Genomic DNA, 18,387 nt, shown 5'->3' with positions numbered 1-18,387 from the left:
CATTGCTGCAACTCGGCCTCTGCTCTTCTGGGTGGCCTGAGAGGCTCAAGGCAAGGTCTGACATCTGCCACACAAAGTGATGGGAAGCCTCCACGCCCGCCCCCAACTCAAACAGGACGGAAGGCTGAGGCAGGTGTTGCCAAAGAGGAGAGGGTGCTCTTAGCTAAAATAGACTGTCCGGTTTCTCCTTGTAAATCTGCGGAGGAGAAGATATTCCTGGTCGAGGTGTTGAAGGAAATAACTGATCCGGGCTACAGCTATTTGCCCTGCCTGGAGAGCTGCGGGTAGGGCGCATGCCTTGCACGCAGGTGACCCGGGTTGGGTACCCGGCACTGCGCATAGCCCCCTGAGCATCATCAGGAACGATCCCTGAGCCCAGAACCAGGAGTAAACCCACAGACGGTCGAGGGAGGGTTTCTGCTGGTGGCCAGGACCCTCAAGGGTGAGGGGGGAAGAAAAGGAAGTCATTGACAATTCCTTTTTGAGAAAGTAGCACAAGGTGCCCCAGAGGGGCAGCTGTTTGAACATGAATTTCCAGATTATATGCGAATAGAAATAGATCTGAAATCTCATGCAGGATTTCAGAGGAGAGGGACGTTTTTGGAGTGGTGATTTACCAGTTAAAAGAACACCTGAGGGGCAGAGGGAGAGGGCAGCGGGTGGCTTGGTCCCCCAGCGGGCGTGGCCCCCAAACTTTCAAAACCTTTTTTTTTCTTTTGGCTTTTGGGTCACTTTTGGCAGTGCTCAGGGCTTACTCCTGGCTCTGGGCTCAGATCACTTCTGACTGTGCTTCAGGGACCACATGGGGTTCTGGGGATCAAACCTGGCCTCTAGGCATGTGATGCAAGTGCCTTACCGGCTGGTCTATCACTGCCTTCCCAAGAACACCTGACTTCTTTATTGTTTGTTTGTTTTCGTTTTTTTGGGTCACACCCAGCGATGCTCAGGAGTTCCTCCTGGTCCTGCACTCAGGAATTACTCCTGACAGTGCTCAGGGAACCATATGGGATGCTGGGGATTGAGCCCAGGTCAGCTGCTGCAAGGGAGATGCCCTCCCTCGCGGTACCACCGGCCCTGTAGAATTTGACTCCGACTCTGGACTTGCTATTAGTAGTTGTAAACTGTCATGGGATGAACGGGGGTGATTTTTTTAAATTATGCACGTGTATGAGCATAATAAAGTACGGGGGTTATCGACTGATCACTTGGTCCTTTCATCTGGTTTTAACTAGTCTCGGTCCTTATTGTTTTCACCGTTTTTTGGTGTTCAATGTTTGTAACTCATTAACTGTTGGCAGAAATGCGCTCGGCTTCCTGGCTTTGTGTGCCGCAGGCTTGCAGGAAAACCTTGATCCCAGATGGGTACAGTACAAAGAGAAGGAAGTGGGCCCAGGGCATAGCTCCCGGTGGGCTGAAATCAGGGAGGGCAAAGCAATTTTTTTCTTTAATTTTATTTTGGAGGACACACCCAGCGTAGCATGGGGACTGTATTCCTGGCGGTCCTGGGAACGAATGGAGGTCGGGAGATCGGGGTCGATCCCGGGTCCGGTCAGCCGCGTGGAAGGCAGCGCCAGAACCGCTGTACTGTGGGTCCAGCTCCCCAGCCTTGGGCAGACCTGGGACTCGGGCAGCCTGGTGACGTCAAGACCGGGGAGCGCCTGCGAAAGCGCCTTGCTCCGACCTGTTACTCTACATCGCCGCCTGGCGGTCCGCCCGGGAACCTGCCAGGGGCGGCGTCCCCAGCTACCCTGTGCTAAAGGGACAGAATTTGCGGGAATCTGATTCTGGAATCTGGAGGATCCGATTCCGCTGGGCAGCCGCCCTGACCAAGGACCTCGAATCGCCTTTGAGAACCGCAGTGACCTCATCTGGGAGAGCCAAGGGTGGAGCTCGGTCAGTTTCCCCCTTGAAACTCAACCAATTCAGCCCCCCGGGTCACATTTTATTTTTTTGGGGGGGGATTGAACCCGAACTTCCAAATTCTGCCCCACAGGCCATTAAAATTATACAGCATAGTGTATAGTGTTACTGTATTCCTCAGTAAAAGTTGCAACATAATATGTACTGGGAAACTCTTTGCTTGCTTCTCTTAGTACTCAAATTATTACAGTGCCGTGTAACCCCATTTCCTGTGTGGCTTTTAGGGCGGCTCTGGGCTGGCAGGAGTCTTGGGGGGTAGTTTTGGCTTGGGGATTATACCAGCTTCTAGTTCTGTGCTCAGGGTTCATTCCTTTCAGTGCTCAGGGACCATATGTCATGCCAGGGTCAGCCACAAACATGACAAGCATTTTAACCCCCATACTATCTCTCTAGTCCCTTGGTGTGACTTTTTTTTTTTTTTGAGGTTTCTTTTGTTGGGTGTTGTTTTTTGTTTTTTTGTTTTTTTTTGTTATTCAGGGTTTACTCCTGGCTTTATGCTCAGGGATTCCCTCCTAACGATGCTCAGGGGAACATATGGGGTGTTCAGGGTCAAATCAGGGGAAGCCACATGCCACTGTGAGCATCCTACCCGTCTCTTTGGCATATTTTGGCTTTTGGGTCACACCCAGTGATGCTCAGGGATTACTCCTAGCTCTGCACTTGGGAATTACTCTTGGCAGTACTTGAGCCCCTATGGGATCCCGGGGACCGAGCCTGGGTGGGTTGCATGCAAGGAAAGAGCCCTACCCACCATACTATCTTTCTGGCCCCTCTCCACAGCATACTTTTTTTTTTTTTGCCACATCTGGTGATGTTCAAGGCTTACTCCTGGCTCTACCTACTCTTAGGGGTCACTCCTGGTGGGCACAAGGAACCGATATGGGGTGCCAGGGATCAAACATGGGTTGGCTGTGTGCAAGGCAAGCACCCTCCCGATGAACTACTATTCCAGCCCCAGTCCTCACCGCACTTCAAAGCAACTAGAGCCTGTTAACCCAGACTGACCTCCGGGGACATCAGCCTCAGACCCCAATTCCTGTAAATCAGTAAGAATAGGTACACACGGGGGCCGGAGTAATAGCACAGCAGGTAGGCATTTGCCTCGCATGCGGCCGACCTGAGTGCAATCTCAGGTATCCCATATAGTTCCCTGAGCACCACCAGGAATGATTCCTGAGTGCAGAGACAGGAGTAACCCCTGAGCATCACCAGGTGTGACCCAAAAGGCCAAAAAGACAAAAAATGGGTGATCATGGGGTGGGACAAGAGAAGACATGGGGATTGAATTTCGGGAGACCTATGGGAGGGCACTTGAGCCTTTCCGGGGGGGATTCTAGAAGGTCCGGCACACAAGCTGACATCCTAGGGCCCCAGCCAGGCCCCGGTTCACATCTCTCCTCCAGGCTGGCCCCTCGGGTGGAAAGGTGGGGGACATTGAAGATCCTGGCTGTCACCAGTTCCTCTACTCTTCCCAAGATTCCCAGAATTGGGATCTTTCTCCCAATTTAATTTATTAATTGGTGGGGAGCGGCTTCCAGTCATGATCAAGGACCCGGGGGCCACTCCTGGTGATACTGTCAACCAAGCCAGATGGTTCAATGTCCCAACGCTTCATTTCAGCCTCAGGTTGATGCTTTGCTGCCCACCCTTGCTCGGGGGAGCCAGAAGGTGGTCCTGGGGTGAGCGTGAGAGGCCAGGGATGGAACTCGGGGTCTCCTCCAAGTGAGTCACATGCCCTAGTGCTTCAAGCCAGCTCCCCGGCGTTTTTCCAGCCCTGTTTGAGGGAGGAGAAGTTGGCATTCCAGAGCACGGAGGTGATTGGTGGCCGGAGGACTGAGAACATAGAAGCTGACCAATCACAGAGCCCGTGGGCGGTGCCCCAGGTCCGCATTCGAGGCCTTGGGAGCCGACCTTTTGGTTCATTTGGATCAACATTCAGGAAATGAGCAGACAGGCGGTTTTCGGTGTCACCTGAGTGAGTGGAGTGAAGGTCAAGGGCTGTGGGCCACGAAGATCCGCGTACTTAGTACAACCTTAAAGGATGAAGAGTGCCTAAATTTAGAGACGGCTCCAGAAATAACCTTTGTTATCAGAAAAAACGCTCTTCAGGCCAAGGGAAAGTCCGGAGGCAGGCTTGGTCACGTGGAGCCATTCCTTGTGACGCGAGGTCCTCCCCTCTCCTGAACCCCCATTCCCACCCCAGCCCCCATCCTGTTTCTCAGTGTAGGTGCTAGCACCCCACCCCCCAGATTTTATTTCCTTTTGAATTTACAGCCATCGCAATTCACTATCCATATTCCTTTTCTCCTACTCATCTATCTGATTTTTGTTGTTTTGGGGACCATACCCAGCAGTGCTCAAGGGGTAACTCCTGGCTCTGCACTCAGGAATCAATTCTGGCAGGCTCAGGAGATGCCAGGGATCAAACCCCGGTTGGCCACATGTAAAGCAAGCACCGTGGTCCCTGCACTCTATCTCCAAACCCTCGTCTATCTGATATTGATTTATTTGCTTGTCTTGCCTAAGAAGAACTCAGGGTAGAAGAGGGAATTGTCTTCCCTGGGACCCTGACCCTGAGTGGAAGCCAGATATAAGCAATGGGTCTGGGTGGAGAAAAGAGCAAGTGCAAAGGGCCTGTGGTCAGCAAGAAGAATGAACTAAAGTTTGAGTGTCTTCACCCAAAGTCTGGGCTTGGATCTGGGAGCACCAATCCCAGTGCTGGCCCAGGGCAGTGACGCAGGGCTGAGGGGAACTCCAGTTTCTTAACCAGAACTACAGCGCTTGGGAAAAAAAAAAAAAAGATTAGTGCTCTGGTCAGTGAGTTTAGTTCAACAAGAAGACAAAGTATTCAAATTCAGATAGTGCAGTGGGTAAAGTGCTTGCCTTGCATGCCGTCAACCCTGCTTAAGACCCCAGCACTATATGTGGTTCTTTGAGTAATGCTCAGAGTGATCCTTGAGCACAGAGCCAGGAGTAAGTCCTGAGCACTGCCAAGTGAGGCCCTCCACTCCTCCCCCCCCAAAAAAAGTATTAAAATTTAGTCTTCGGGGTTGGCAAGATAGTATAGAGCTTGAGGCACTTGCCTTGCACACAGCCCACACAGGTTCGATCCCTGGTACCACATATGGTCCCCCAAGCACTACCAGGGGTGGTCCCTCACCCCCCCTCATAAACAGAAACATTACAAACCCCCCAGTGGGAGTTTATGAAGAATGCAGATTCTGGCTCACCCTCCTATTAACCCGGGACTCTTGGAGAAGGGTGGGGATTCGTCTCAGGAAATCCCAGTGCAGAGGCCGGAGAGGTGGTTCAGCCAGGGGGCGCTTGCCCTGCACGCGGCCAACAACCCAGGTCTGTCCCATCTCCAGCACCCCCTGTGACCCCCAGAGCACTGCCAGGAGTTAATTCCGGAGTGCAGAGCCAGGCGTAGCCGCCCCCCCCCCCCCCAGAACACAGCCGGGTGTCGCTCCACCAAACCAACCAGCCGAACAAACCCACCCACGGTGCAAAGTTATCCTTACCCTGTACTCAGGGGACCCCAGTTCCTGCTCCGGCTCTCTAGGGAGCTAAGGTGAGCCTCTCATCCCACACGTCTGGCAGCCCCGTGTGGAGGATCTCCCAGTTCTGGGCGCTCAACTGCATCAGGCTCGCTGGTGCAGGCAGAGGCAGGTGTGTGAGGACCGTGAGCAACGACCCCTCCCCACCCCGATCCTCCTTTCCCGCACCCCGACGCCTATCCCCGCAGCTCCCATCCTCCCCCTTTACCAGGTGGTCAGAAGCGCTTCTTGGCTGTGGGTGTGGCCTCAGAGGCCGATACTAATACTCTCACCACATTGGCTGAGAGGAAACAAGAGCCTTCAGATCCCGCCAATCAGAAGACGATATGCAAATATCACCTCCGTTAATTGGCTGGCTGGGGAGGCTTCCTTTTCATTCATGTGCTCTCCGGCTTGAGAGCGGGTCACCTAATTTTGAGTCCGAGGTTACCCTTGGAACTGTAATTACCGCGCGTCCCTGCCGGTGCCAAGTCCCGTGACCCGGGATACAAGGTTGGCGAGGAGAGACAGACATCGCCCTCATGGCAATTACATTTTCGTCAACAAATAAACTCCTAATCTAACGCTCTCATTTCAGGTCGGAGCGGGGCGGGGCAAGCAATGCTTTTGGACCGAGCGTTCCAGGAGCTGAGGTCACCGGGGGGCGGGGTGAGGGGTGAGGAGCTGCCCTTGGGCAGGGAACCGAAGAATGCTGCCTGCGAAGCGAGCTTCTTAGCAAATCTTTTAGGAATCGGGGAGATTCCATACTAGGATGTCACCTTGGCACTTTACCTCTTGGCTGCGGGGGTGGAGTGGGGGGGTGGGGTGGGGGGTGGAGGGTGAGGGTGTGTGTGTTGCAGATCAGAGATAACAGGGAGAGAACTGAAAAGCTCCAAGCAGTGACTTGACTATTACCTTGGGAGAGTCCCTCAATTTTATAAGCCTAGACTGGGGCATCAGATCCACCCCCTTTTCTCGACTTCCCCCCCCCCAAAGCTTATCTCAGCAGATCATTGATTTCCCCTCCCCGCCCTGGGTCTCCCACACTGGCACTTTGTTTCCAAGCCCCACCTAAATTCCAAGGGCAGCAGGAAAGACTTGGGTCAGCTCCAAGAAAGGACTTCCTGGTCTTTCTATCAGTCTCAGATGCTGCGGGTGAGGGGGTCAGGGCGTGCTCAGTGCTGGAGAATTCTGGAGCTGAAAGGAATCTTTGAGATCATTTATCCAGCTGACAGCTTTTCAGTAATTTATTTTCCTTTGACAGATGCCCAGAATTAAAAAAAAAAAAAAGAAAAGAGGGGGCTTCTACTTAAGGACCAGGTAAACCCAAGTTTTTATGGAGTATAAAGTTGTAAAACTTTGAAGTGTGTTGTGGTACATCCACAGTTCAGGGACAATAGGGGGTTTCTGGAATTCAACCCCGGTCAGCCACGTGCAAGGCAAGCACTCTTACCCCCTGCACCACCCATCATATTCAGAGCTATGAGATGTTTTCATTAACTATTTAACGTGTCTTTAAAGTGTGTGTGTGTGTGTGTGTGTGTGTGTGTGTGTGTGTGTGGTTTTGGGGCTGGAAATGATGACCGCTTATCCCAAAAACCATAGTTAAGGGCAATGCTGCAGCTTTGTAAAAGCCCCAGATGAGGGGCCAGGTGATTGCTCAAATATTGTTTCAAGGGGACTGGAGCAATAGCACAGTGGGTAGGACGTTTGCCTCGCACGCGGCCAACCCGGGTTCAATTCCCAACATCCCAGGAGTAACCCCTGAGCATCACCGGGTGTGACCCAAAAAGCAAAAAAAAGAGAATTGCTTCAAGGGATCAGAGCAATAGTACAGCGGGGAGGGTGTTTGCCTTGTACAGGGACCAACCTGGGTTCAATCCCCGGCATCCCATGTGGTCCCCTGAGCACTGCCAGGAGTAATTCCTGAGTGCCAAGCCAAGAATAACCCCCTAGCATCACCGGGTGTAACTCAAAAAGAAAAAAAAAATTGCTCCAAGGCTGGAAAGTCTTGCTTTGCATACAGAAGACCTGGATCTGACTCTACCACAGCATGAGCCTCTGAGTATCTCAGGAGCTACCCCAGACACACTCAGGCAAAAGCTCCCGCATTGCGTGTGCCCCAAAACCCCATCGCCTCCCCCCCCAAAAAAAACAGTGCCTCCCCACAAAAAAAAAAACAGTAGTCTCAAATTACAAGCAACCTGACTGTCCACTAGTAGCAGATTTTCTGAAAGCTGTGAGTGGAACAGAAAGTAACCTTTGGAAAGAAGCAAGAGGGTCAGAGCTATAGACCAGCAGTAAGGCACTTGCCCCTGCCTTGCATGCAGACAGCCTGGGTTCGATCCCCAGCACCCTATATGGGGTCTTCCAGCCTCCCTGCACCTTTTGTTTTCCCTTTTCTTTTTGGGTCACAACTGGCGATGCACAGGGGTTACTCCTGGCTCTGAACTCAGAAATTACTCCTGCCAGTGCTCAGGGGACCCTATGGGATGCTGGGGAATCAAACCCGAGTCGGCCATGTGCAAGGGGAACGCCTTACCCGCTGTGCTATCGCTCTGGCCCCAGCCCCCTGCACCTTTTAAGTATTTATCTTCCCTTTTGTTTGGTTCTCATTTTTTAATCACAGGCCTGTCTACATTTTCTTCCTAATTTAGATCATTCTGTTGGTGGCCAGTAGGAGGAGACAAATGCTTTCTCCAAAGACAGTATTTATTTCTCCAGTCACCCTTCTGGAAACCACCTCAAAGCGTCTGTGGCTGGAACCCAGATTCCAAGTGGAGTTTCAAAGGAAAATAAGTGAAATAAATTACTATCATGAGCGCCAGGAAAATGCTGAGTTTTTTTATTTTGGGGGGGGGTCTTGGTTTTGGTTTTTGGGCCACACCCAGCAGTGCTCAGGGCTGATTCCTGGCTCTGCACTCAGGAATCACTCCTGGCATGACTCGGGGACTGAATGTGGTGCTGGGTGTTGAACCCACCCGCTGTGCTCTCTCTCTAGCCCGGAAACTCCGATTTTCAAGAAATGGCTTTATTTCTCGAGGTGAAAGGCATGTGCTATTTATTTTTTTATTTGGCTTTTTGGGTCACACCCGACGATGCACAGGGGTTCCTCCTGGCTCTGCACTCAGGAATTACTCCTGGCGGTGCTGGGGGGGGGGGACCCTGTGGGATGCTGGGAATCAAACCCAGGTCGGCCTCATGCAAGACAAACGCCCTCCCCGCTGTGCTATTGCTGCAGCCCAGCATGTACTATTTAAAGTGTATAAGAGGATCGGGGCTGTCCACTCACCTACCCACCCACCCATCCATCCATCCATCCTTCCATCCATTCATCCTTCCATCCATCCATCCACCCATCCATCCATCCTTCCATCCATCCTTCCATCCATCCATCCATCCATCCATCCATCCATCCATCCATCCATCCATCCTTCCATCCATCCATCCATCCACCCATCCATCCTTCCATCCATCCATCCAGCCAGCCAGCCAGCCAGCCATCTATCCTTTTATCCATCCATTCATCCATCCATCCTTCCATCCATCCATCCACCCATCCATCCATCCATCCACCCATCCACCCATCCATCCATCCATCCATCCATCCATCCACCCATCCATCCATCCTTCCATCCATCCATCCAGCCAGCCAGCCAGCCATCTATCCTTCTATCCATCCATCCTTCCATCCATCCATCCATCCATCCAGCCAGCCAGCCATCTATCCTTCCATCCATCCATCCTTCCATCCATCCATCCATCCACCCATCCATCCATCCATCCATCCATCCATCCTTCCATCCATCCTTCCATCCATCCATCCATCCATCCATCCTTCCATCCATCCATCCTTCCATCCATCCATCCATCCATCCATTTTCCATCCACCCACCCACCCATCCATCCATCCATCCTTCCATCCATCCACCTGCCACCCAGCAGTGACCCTTCCCTCTACCCGCCCTTACAAACACCTACCATCTACCTCTTCACCTAACCATCCTTTTACCTCTTTACCCTCCCATTCACCCCTTCAACTACCCATCAATCTATCCATCTTTGATGCTTTTTTTTCTTTTTGGGTCACACCTGGCGATGCACAGTGGTTACTCCTGGCTCTACACTCAGAAATTACTCCTGGCGGTGCTCAGGGGACCCTATGGGATGCTGGGAATCGAACCGGGGTTGGCCGCGTGCAAGGCAAGTGCCCTCCCCACTGTGCTATTGCTCCAGCCCCTGATGCTTTTTAATGTTTGAAGCTTTATTTAAACACCGTGATGTACAAAGTTGTTCACAATACGCTTATTTCAAGTATTTATGTCCCAACCCCAATCCCGGTGTGACCTTCCTTCTATCCTTGTCCCCAGTTTCCCCACCTACCCCTTCAGCCAGTCCCTTTAGCAGGCTCAAAATCATTTACTTTATATTGCTCGTTACAACATCTATTTTACGACGGCGCTACTAAGGTTGAGGTCCGAGGCCCCGTGAGCCATGAGGAGTGAGCCAAGCCTTCTGTGTTGTTGCTTCAGTTCCCTGAGCTCCCGCCAACCTTCCTGTCTAGTTTGCTGTGCTCCTCCTGGCCTGTCAGGACCGTGAAATCTGGAGGTGTCCTCCGGCCCGTGGTGCTGAGTTGATTTAGCCAGCAGGGCCCCTTATATGCGGACAGGGCTTGGGTGTGGATGTTGAACTGGGCTTGCAATGGGACTGTCTGCCCCCACCCGGAGAAGGCTCCCGAGATCTGGGCCCGGAGTCCGGGCCTGGCTCGGCTGGCTCGGCTGTGGCCTCTCTCAGAGTCAGCCCAGAGCTGAGCCCCTTACATGCCGGCAGAAGTCAAGCGTCACTCATTTTTTTTTGGGTCACACCCGGCAATGCACAGGGGTTCCTCCTGGCTCTGCACTCAGGAATTACCCATTGGCAGTGCTCAGGGGACCCTATGGGATGCTGGGAATTGAACCCGGGTCAGCCGCATGCAAGGCAAACGCCCTCCCCGCTGTGCTATTGCTCCAGCCCCGTCACTCATCTTTGATTTAAAACCAGATACGACCAGGGCGAGAGTTCTGTGTGAATACAGGCTTAAGGCGAGCACCTCCTCTGTGAATTAGAAGGTCAGAGAGGCCGGCTGGCCAGGGGGCATGTGGCCCAATGAGGTCACAAGGTGGCCAGGAGCAGACGCAGTGGCCAAGAAGGAAGGAAGGGTGGATTTTGATCTAAGAAGCTCCTGGAGAGGCGGGCAGGGCAGGAGAATGGGGGCTGCCACTCGTCCTTCAGGAGGACCCCAGCCGATGGGGAGGGGGCAAGAGGAGAAGGCAGAGAAGAGTCCCCAGCCCATCCCTTCCTCCCTGCTTTTCACATTCCCTCCAGGACCTCCCCAATCCCAGGTGACCCGAGAGCTCAGAGCTCAGCTGGGAGCACAGCCAAGGGCTGGGGTTCAGAGTGGGGCCGCGGAACCCGGAGAGCAGGTTAAACAGGAAGAGCCCAGGATGGGCAGGCGGGCGAGCGGCGGGTGGGTGAGCTCTCTGTGACCGTCCCTGAAGGTCGGAACTGGAGAAGCAGGCGGGACACTGGCTACCGCATCACGCAGGCCTGATAAGGCTCCATCAGGAACCGCCGCAGTGCCCAGCGGCAGTGGGCACGTGCCTGGCACTGCCCCCCGTCCTCCCTTCCAGCTCCCTCTGCCACCATGGCAGCTGCATCCCCCATTTTAGTTATTATTTTTGTTTGTTTGCTTGCTTGCTTGCTTTTTGGGTCATACCCGGCGATGCACAGGGGTTCCTCCTGGCTCTGCATTCAGGAATCACTCCTGGCGGTGCTCCGGGGACCCTATGGGATGCCAGGGATCGAACCCAGGTTGGCAGCGTGCAAAGCAAACGCCGTCCCCACTGTGCTATTGCTCCAGCCCCTTCCCTCATTTTATTTATTTATTTATTTATTGTTTTGTTTTGGGGGGCTGCACCCAGCGATGCTCAGGGGTTACTCCTGGCTTTGCTCTCAGGAATCACTCTGGCAGTGTACGGGGGACCCTAGGGGATGCTGGGGTGCCAACTTGAGTCAGCCACATACAAGGCCAGAACCCTCTCCGCTCTGCTATCTCTCAGACCTCTATCTTTTTTTTTTTCTTTTTGGGTCACACACACCCTGCAATGCACAGGGGTCACTCCTGGCTCTTGCAGTCAGGAATTACTCCTGCCGGTGTTCAGGGGACCATATACGATGCTGGGAATTGAACCCGGGTTGGCCGCCTGCAAGGCAAATGCCCTCCCCGCTGTGCTATCGCTCCAGCCCCACAGGCCTCTGGTTTGGTTGGTTTTGGAGCCACAATTGGTGATGCTCAGGGCTTACTCCTGGCTCTGCGCTCAGGGATCACTCCTGGTGGGCTCCGGGGACCATGAGTGATGCCGGGGATCTAACCAGGGTCGGCTCTGTGCAAGGCAAGCGCCCTCCCTATTCCACTGTCGCTCTAGCCCCATCCATTCCCCATTTTAGAGCCCAGAGAGGCTGTGTGACTTGCCATAGGTCACATAGCTTTAGCAGCCCCAGGCAAACAAGACCGAAGAACTGTGGGTATAGGAGGAGGTCATCATCATCATCATCATCATCATCCCGTTGGTCGTCAAATTTCTCAAGCTGTCTCAGTAACGTCTCCATTCGTTCTACCCCTGAGATTTTAGAAGCCTCTCTCTACTCGGCCTTCCCAACAATGCCACATTGGAGGCTCTTTCAGGGTCAGGGGAACGAGACCCAGCTTGTTACTGGTTTTGGCACATGAATACACCATGGGAAGCTTTCGAGGCTCTCCCATGTGGGCAGGAAACTCTCAGTAGCTTGCCAGTTTCTCCCAGAGGGAGAAGTAGGTTATAAGATATTCGAGCGGCCACTTTGCGGCTGCACACTTCTGGGAGCTTGCTTTTAAGACTTTGGATGTTGGCCTTTGATGGGATTATACACACCTGGGTTCCTCTGCCCTTACCTTCATGCATGAGATTTGTCTGAATGTGTGGAGAGGGGCCTTGAGCATAGCTGTGGCTAGGTTCTGGAGGTCTTTGACCTCAGGAAAGACAGCCAGGCATGCAGGCAAGAGACTCTCTGCCGGGTATAGGAGGTGTGACCCAAAAAGCAAAAAAAAAAAGAAAAAGAGGGGCTGGAGCGATAGTCCAGTGGGGAGGGGGTCTGCCTTGCACGTGGCTGACCCTGGTTCAATCCCCAGCATCCCATTATGATCCCTGAGAATTGCCAGGAGTCAATCCTGAGCGTAGAGCCAGGAGGAACCCCTGAGCATTGCTGGGTGTGACCCAAAAAGCAAAACCAAAACAAAAAGATAAAAAAGAGATTATAGGGCTGGCTAGAAAATAATACAGCAGGGAGGGCGTTTGCCTTGCACTCGGCCGACCTGGGTTCGATTCCCAGCATCCCATAGGGTCCCCTGCGCACTGCCAGGAGTGATTCCTGAGTGCAGAGCCAGGAGTCAGCCCTGAGCATCAGGACTCAGGGGACCCAGTTCTGACCAGGAGAAGTGGGTGGCTCAGCTGCTGGCATCTGACCCCCGTGGCAGCAGCCACCTGCTTCATTTGCTCCCTGGGCTCTGGGTCCCGGAAGGAGGGAGGGATTCTGGCTTCACCCAGAGAGACCAACTGTCTGCTGAGGGCAGGGGAGGGAAATGCTCCCCCAAATCAGAGGCCCGGCAGTGGGGTGCTCTTCCCAGCTGCTCCTCATATGCAAACACCCTCGGAGCGGGGGCTGGAGACAAGCCGGGTCCAGTGGCGGGATCAAGGCTAGGCACACGTGACGCCCTGGGTTCCAGCCCTAGAACACAGGCTTTGCATGTGAGAGCCCGGGGTTCGGTCCCCAGCATCTCAGGACGAGCAAGCACACAGACAAGGGGCTGGAGCTATAGCACAGCAGGGAAGGCTTTTGCCTTGCACGAGGCTGACCCGGGTTCGATTCCCAGCATCCCATAGGGTCCCCTGAGCACCGCCAGGGGTAATTCCTGAGTGAAGAGCCAGGAGTAACCCCTGTGCATCACCAGGTATGACCCAAAAAGAGAAAAAAAAAAAAGCACGCAGACAAGCAAAGCAAACCAGACGAGCCAGGCAGCCTTCTGGGGGCCGCTGAATCATTCCCTTGTGTTCTTGTAGCACCATTTATTTAGCCAATCCTGTGTTATCGATTTCCTGACTCTCTCCTGATAATGATGAAACATTGCTGGGGAATTCAGTGAGGCTGTCGATAGCCATTTAGATCCGAACCTCCCGAGGGCTGGGAACACAGCCCTGACTAGGGGATTTCGTTCAAGGGTTATGTTTGGAACATTGAGCAGACAGACCATCTCAAAGGGATGACGCGACGTGGCTGGAGGGAAGCGCGAAGCCTTGAATGTGTGCACGTCGGTGTATGTTGGTAAGCGAGGAGGAGGAACAGTGAGGGCCAGATGGATGGTTCAGTGGTTAGGGCGCTTGCCGTGCACGCAGTGAACCTGGGTTCCTTCCTGGCACCACATAGAGTCCCCCGAGCAACTTGCCAGGAGTGATTACTGAGTGAAGAGCTTTGAGCATCGAGTCACTAGGTGTGGCCCAAAATAAAACCAGGAGGATGAGAAGTGAGTGGATGATGCGTTCAGCTCACGATTACTCCTGAGCACTGCCAGGAGTAGTTCCTGTAGTGCAGAGTCAGGAGTCACTCCTGGGCATCCCGGGAATGACCCAAAAAGCCAAAACCAAAACCAATCCAGCCTCTGGTCATTAAACAGCACCTGGGCGTGTGGTTCCTCGGTAGAGCCCCTGCTTTCCCCATCTCCAACACCACACAAAAAGGCGGGGGGGTGCTGGGGTGGGCTCAGGGTTGGGGGTACCTGCCGAACATATGTGAGAACCTCAGTTTGACCCCCTGAAGCACAGCCGGATGGAGCCCTGGTGGCCCCCAGCCTTGCTGAACCCCAAGCAGTATCTCACCCCTGAGTCCAGACACGACCCCCCCACCCCAGCCCATGTGGTCAAGTATCTCCAAGAATGACCCCTGGACCCCCAGGCACTGCTTGGGAGGTGCCCCCACCCTTCAAAAAATAAAAAGCAAAGAGATCAATAAGGTGGTGACTCTCATTTGACCTGGGTTTGATCCCCAGCTTCCCGTGGGGTCCCCGGAGCACTGCCAGGGGTAATTTCTGAGAGTCAGGAATAAGCCCCGGGCAGCCCCGGGTGTGACCCAAAACACCAAAGCAAAACAAAGCCAGCCTCTGAGTCATTGAACCACACCTGGGCAGGTGGATTCTACAAATTCTTTTTGTTGTTTTTCTGTTTGTTTTATGGGGGGGGGGCACACCTGGTCATGCTCAGGGGGTACTCCTGGCTCTGTGCTCAGGAATCACTCCTAGCATGCCCAGGGGCTGGAGTGATAGCACAGCGGGGAGGGCATTTGCCTTGCATGCGGCCAACCCAGGTTCAATTCCCAGCATCCCAAATGGTCCCTGAGCACTGGCAGGAGTAATTCCTGAGAGCAGAGCCGGGAGTAACCCCTGAGCATCGCCGGGTGTGACTCAAAAAGCAAGAAAAAAAAACTCCTAGCATCCTCAGGGAACCATATAGGATGCCGGGAATTAAATCCAGGTCAGTTGTGTGCAAGGCAAATGCCCTCCCCACTCTCCTACCCCTCAGCCCTCTGTTTTGGGGTGCGTTGGAGCCACACCTGGAGAGGCTCAGGGCTCACTCCTGGCTCTATGCTCGGGGATCACTCCTGGCTCTGTGCTCAGGGATCGCTCCTGGCTCTGTGCTCAGGGCTGACTCCTGGCTCTGTGCTCAGGGCTCACTCCTGGCTCTGTGCTCAGGGCTCACTCCTCTTCTTGTGTGTGGCACTAATAGCTATAATATTTTAATTGGACGTGATTAGACTTTATAAAGACACTGTTGACTGAAATTACTGTGGAAATTATCTTTTTTTTTTTAGGATCTTTTAAAAAAATTTTTTTTAAAATTGAATCACTGTGAGCTACAGTCACACAGCTTTCATGTTTGAGTTTCAGTCACGCAATGATTGAACACCCACCCCTCCTCCAGTGCATGTTTCCCACCACCAATGTCCCCAGTATCCCCCTGCCCCGTCTCCCCCTCCCCCTGTCTCTATGGCAGACAATCTCCCCCATACTCTCTCTCCACTCTTGGGCATTACGGTCTGCAGTGCAGATACTGAGAGGCCACCCTGTTTGGTCCCGTATCTACTCTCAGCACACGTCTCCCCAACCATCACTGACTCAGTGATCCCTTCTCTATCCCCGCTGCTTCTCCCCCAGCTCAGAAGGATGGCTTCAGGGTTCACTCCTGGTGGAAAAAAAAAACAACCCAAAAAGCAAAAAAAAAAAAAAAAAATGCTTTGAATAGTGGGGGATAAGGGCCAGAGAGATAGCACAGTGGTTTGTGCACATGCCTAGCGTGCACCCATCCTGGGTTTGATTCCTGGCACACCATGGCCCCTGGAGTATTGCTGGGTGGTCTTGGGCATCCCCCGCACTGCAGGGCCTGAGCAGCACCACCTTCTCGGACCCTCGAGTTAGACTGACAGCAGGGGTGGGACCCCAGACCACCTGAGCGGTGGTTGGGGAGTCCCCGAACCCCCCAAACCCCACCAAAAACAATGTCCCGGTGGGCAAACAGGAGGCAAGTGTCCGGCTCAGAGCCGTGGTCAGGGTCCCGCCTGCCAACATTCTTCTAAGCCCCGCCCACTGGAAAGCACTTTTTTACTGTGGGCACTTTCCAGAACCTTCTACCAGGAGCTAGAATTACTCCTATAAAATCAGAAACATGCCACCTTTGGAAGCCATGGTGTCTGTGGACAAGAGGTTCTGTCTAGAAACCACCCCGAGCCTCTTGATCATTTTGGGGGAGGTTTGGGCCACACCCGGGGGGTGCTCGGGGCTGACTCCTGGCTCTGAGTTCAGGGATCACTCCTGGTGGGGCTCAGGGGACCCTCTGGGGTGCCGGGGAGCAAACCCGAGCCCAGCGCACGGCAGGCCAGGGCCCTGCGCTCAGTGTTATCTCTGAGGCCCCCGCCCGCCTTATCCTGTTCGGGCTGTGCCCTGGCATCAGGGCCCTGGCACGGCCCTGCGGGGGGGATGGGGAGGAAATCCCAGCGTGGGTGAAGGAGGTGCCCGCAAGCTCCTGGCACCGTGGGGCTCCCCGCCCCCAGCCTCCTCCGGCTTGATGGAAAATGCCCCGGCCGGCCAAAGCAGCGGGCTAGAAAAATCTCCCCCTGGACACCCGCCCCGAGGAAGCCAGAGGGACGCGGCCAAACTCTCCACGCTTGTGGTTTAACGCAGCTTCTCGCTGGCAGCAACGGCTCGGGCTGAGAGGGACTCGCTGGCAGCAGGGGAGCGGGCGGAAGGAAGGGAGGTGCGCAGAGCTGGGCCCCTGCACCGGCCTTGCAGAGCACCCTGAAACGCAGGCTTGCAGGCGGCCCCGCTGGCTGGGTGAAGGGTAGGGGTGCAGGGGCTGGGCGCCGGAGGGGCAAGACAGAGACAACCCCGGCTCGATCCCCGACACCAGGGGCTGCAGAGATAGTCCAGCGGGCAGGGCGCTTGCCTTGCACACAGCAGACCCGGGTTCAACCCCCGGTGTCCCACGAGGTCCCCCGCGCCCTGCCAGGAATGATTCCTGAGTGCAGAGCCAGGAGCAACCCCTGAGCATCGCCAGGAGTGTCCCTCCCCACCCCCCGCCAGGCAAAATAGAGAAAGATCTGGTCCCTGGTACTACACAGGGTTCCCGGAGCACTGCTAAGAGTGATCCCTGAGCACAGAGCCAGGAGTCAGCCCTAAGCACCGCCAAATGTGGCCTCCAAACCAAACCAAGAAGGAATTTGTGCAGACAGAGGCGTCTGTGTTATAAAACTCTTGAAAAACCGCTGGGGAGGAATCAAGCCAAACAAAATACAAAACAATGGCTCCGGGCAATTGTTCCTCATCTGACTGAATCTCTAGTGACCTGTGATTGGAGGCGAGGGGCAGAGCCCCTCACTGCACTCCCCCCCCCTCTTCCCCTCCCCCCCGCCTTCCCACTCCAGATCCATATATATATATATATATATATATATATATATATGTATTTTAAATTTTTGGGTTGGACTGGAGCAATAGCACAGCGGGTAGGGCATTTGCCTTGCACACAGCAGACCCAGGTTCGATTCCTCCATCCCTCTCAGAGAGCCTGGCAAACTACTGAGAGTATCCCATCTGCATGGCAGAGCCTGGCAAGCTCCCCATGGTGTATTCAATATGCCAAAAACAGTAACAACAAGTCTCACAATGGAGACGTAACTGGTGCCCGCTCTAACAAATCGATGAGCAACGGGATGACAGTGATACAGTGAATTTCTGGGTTGGGCTGGAGTGATAGCACAGTGGGTAGGGCATTTGCCTTGCACGCGGCCAACCTGGGTTTGATTCCCCCGCCCCTCTCAGAGAGCCCAGCAAGCTACCGAGAGTATCCCGCCTGCATGGCAGAGCCTGGCAAGCTCCCTGTGGTGTATTTGATATGCCAAAAACAATAACAAGTCTCACAATGGAGATGTTACTGGTGCCCGCTCAAGCAAATCGATGAGCAGCGGGATGACAGTGATTTTTGGGCCACACCTGACAATATACAGGGGTTACTCCTGACTTTGCACTCAGGAATCACTCCTGGCGGTGCTCGGGGACCCTATGGGGTGCTGGGAATCGAACCTGGGTCAGCCACGAGCAAGGCAAACGCCCTCCCCGCTGTGCTATTGCTCCAGCCCCACCAGGTCCACCCCTGTTGGATTATACTGGATTGTCCTTGATGCTCCCGCAGAGAGCTTAAGGTTTATTCAGCCACTCCCAGGATAGTGCAACTGAGGCACACCCAATTTCATCAGGCACTAATAATCCTATATTGCTTTTCTCTTCCCTTTATGTTATCTGCATGGTTTATTT

Source organism: Sorex araneus, chromosome 6 (assembly GCF_027595985.1).
Source record: "Sorex araneus isolate mSorAra2 chromosome 6, mSorAra2.pri, whole genome shotgun sequence".
Taxonomy (NCBI): Eukaryota; Metazoa; Chordata; class Mammalia; order Eulipotyphla; family Soricidae; genus Sorex; species Sorex araneus.
This window is presented reverse-complemented; position numbering follows the sequence as displayed.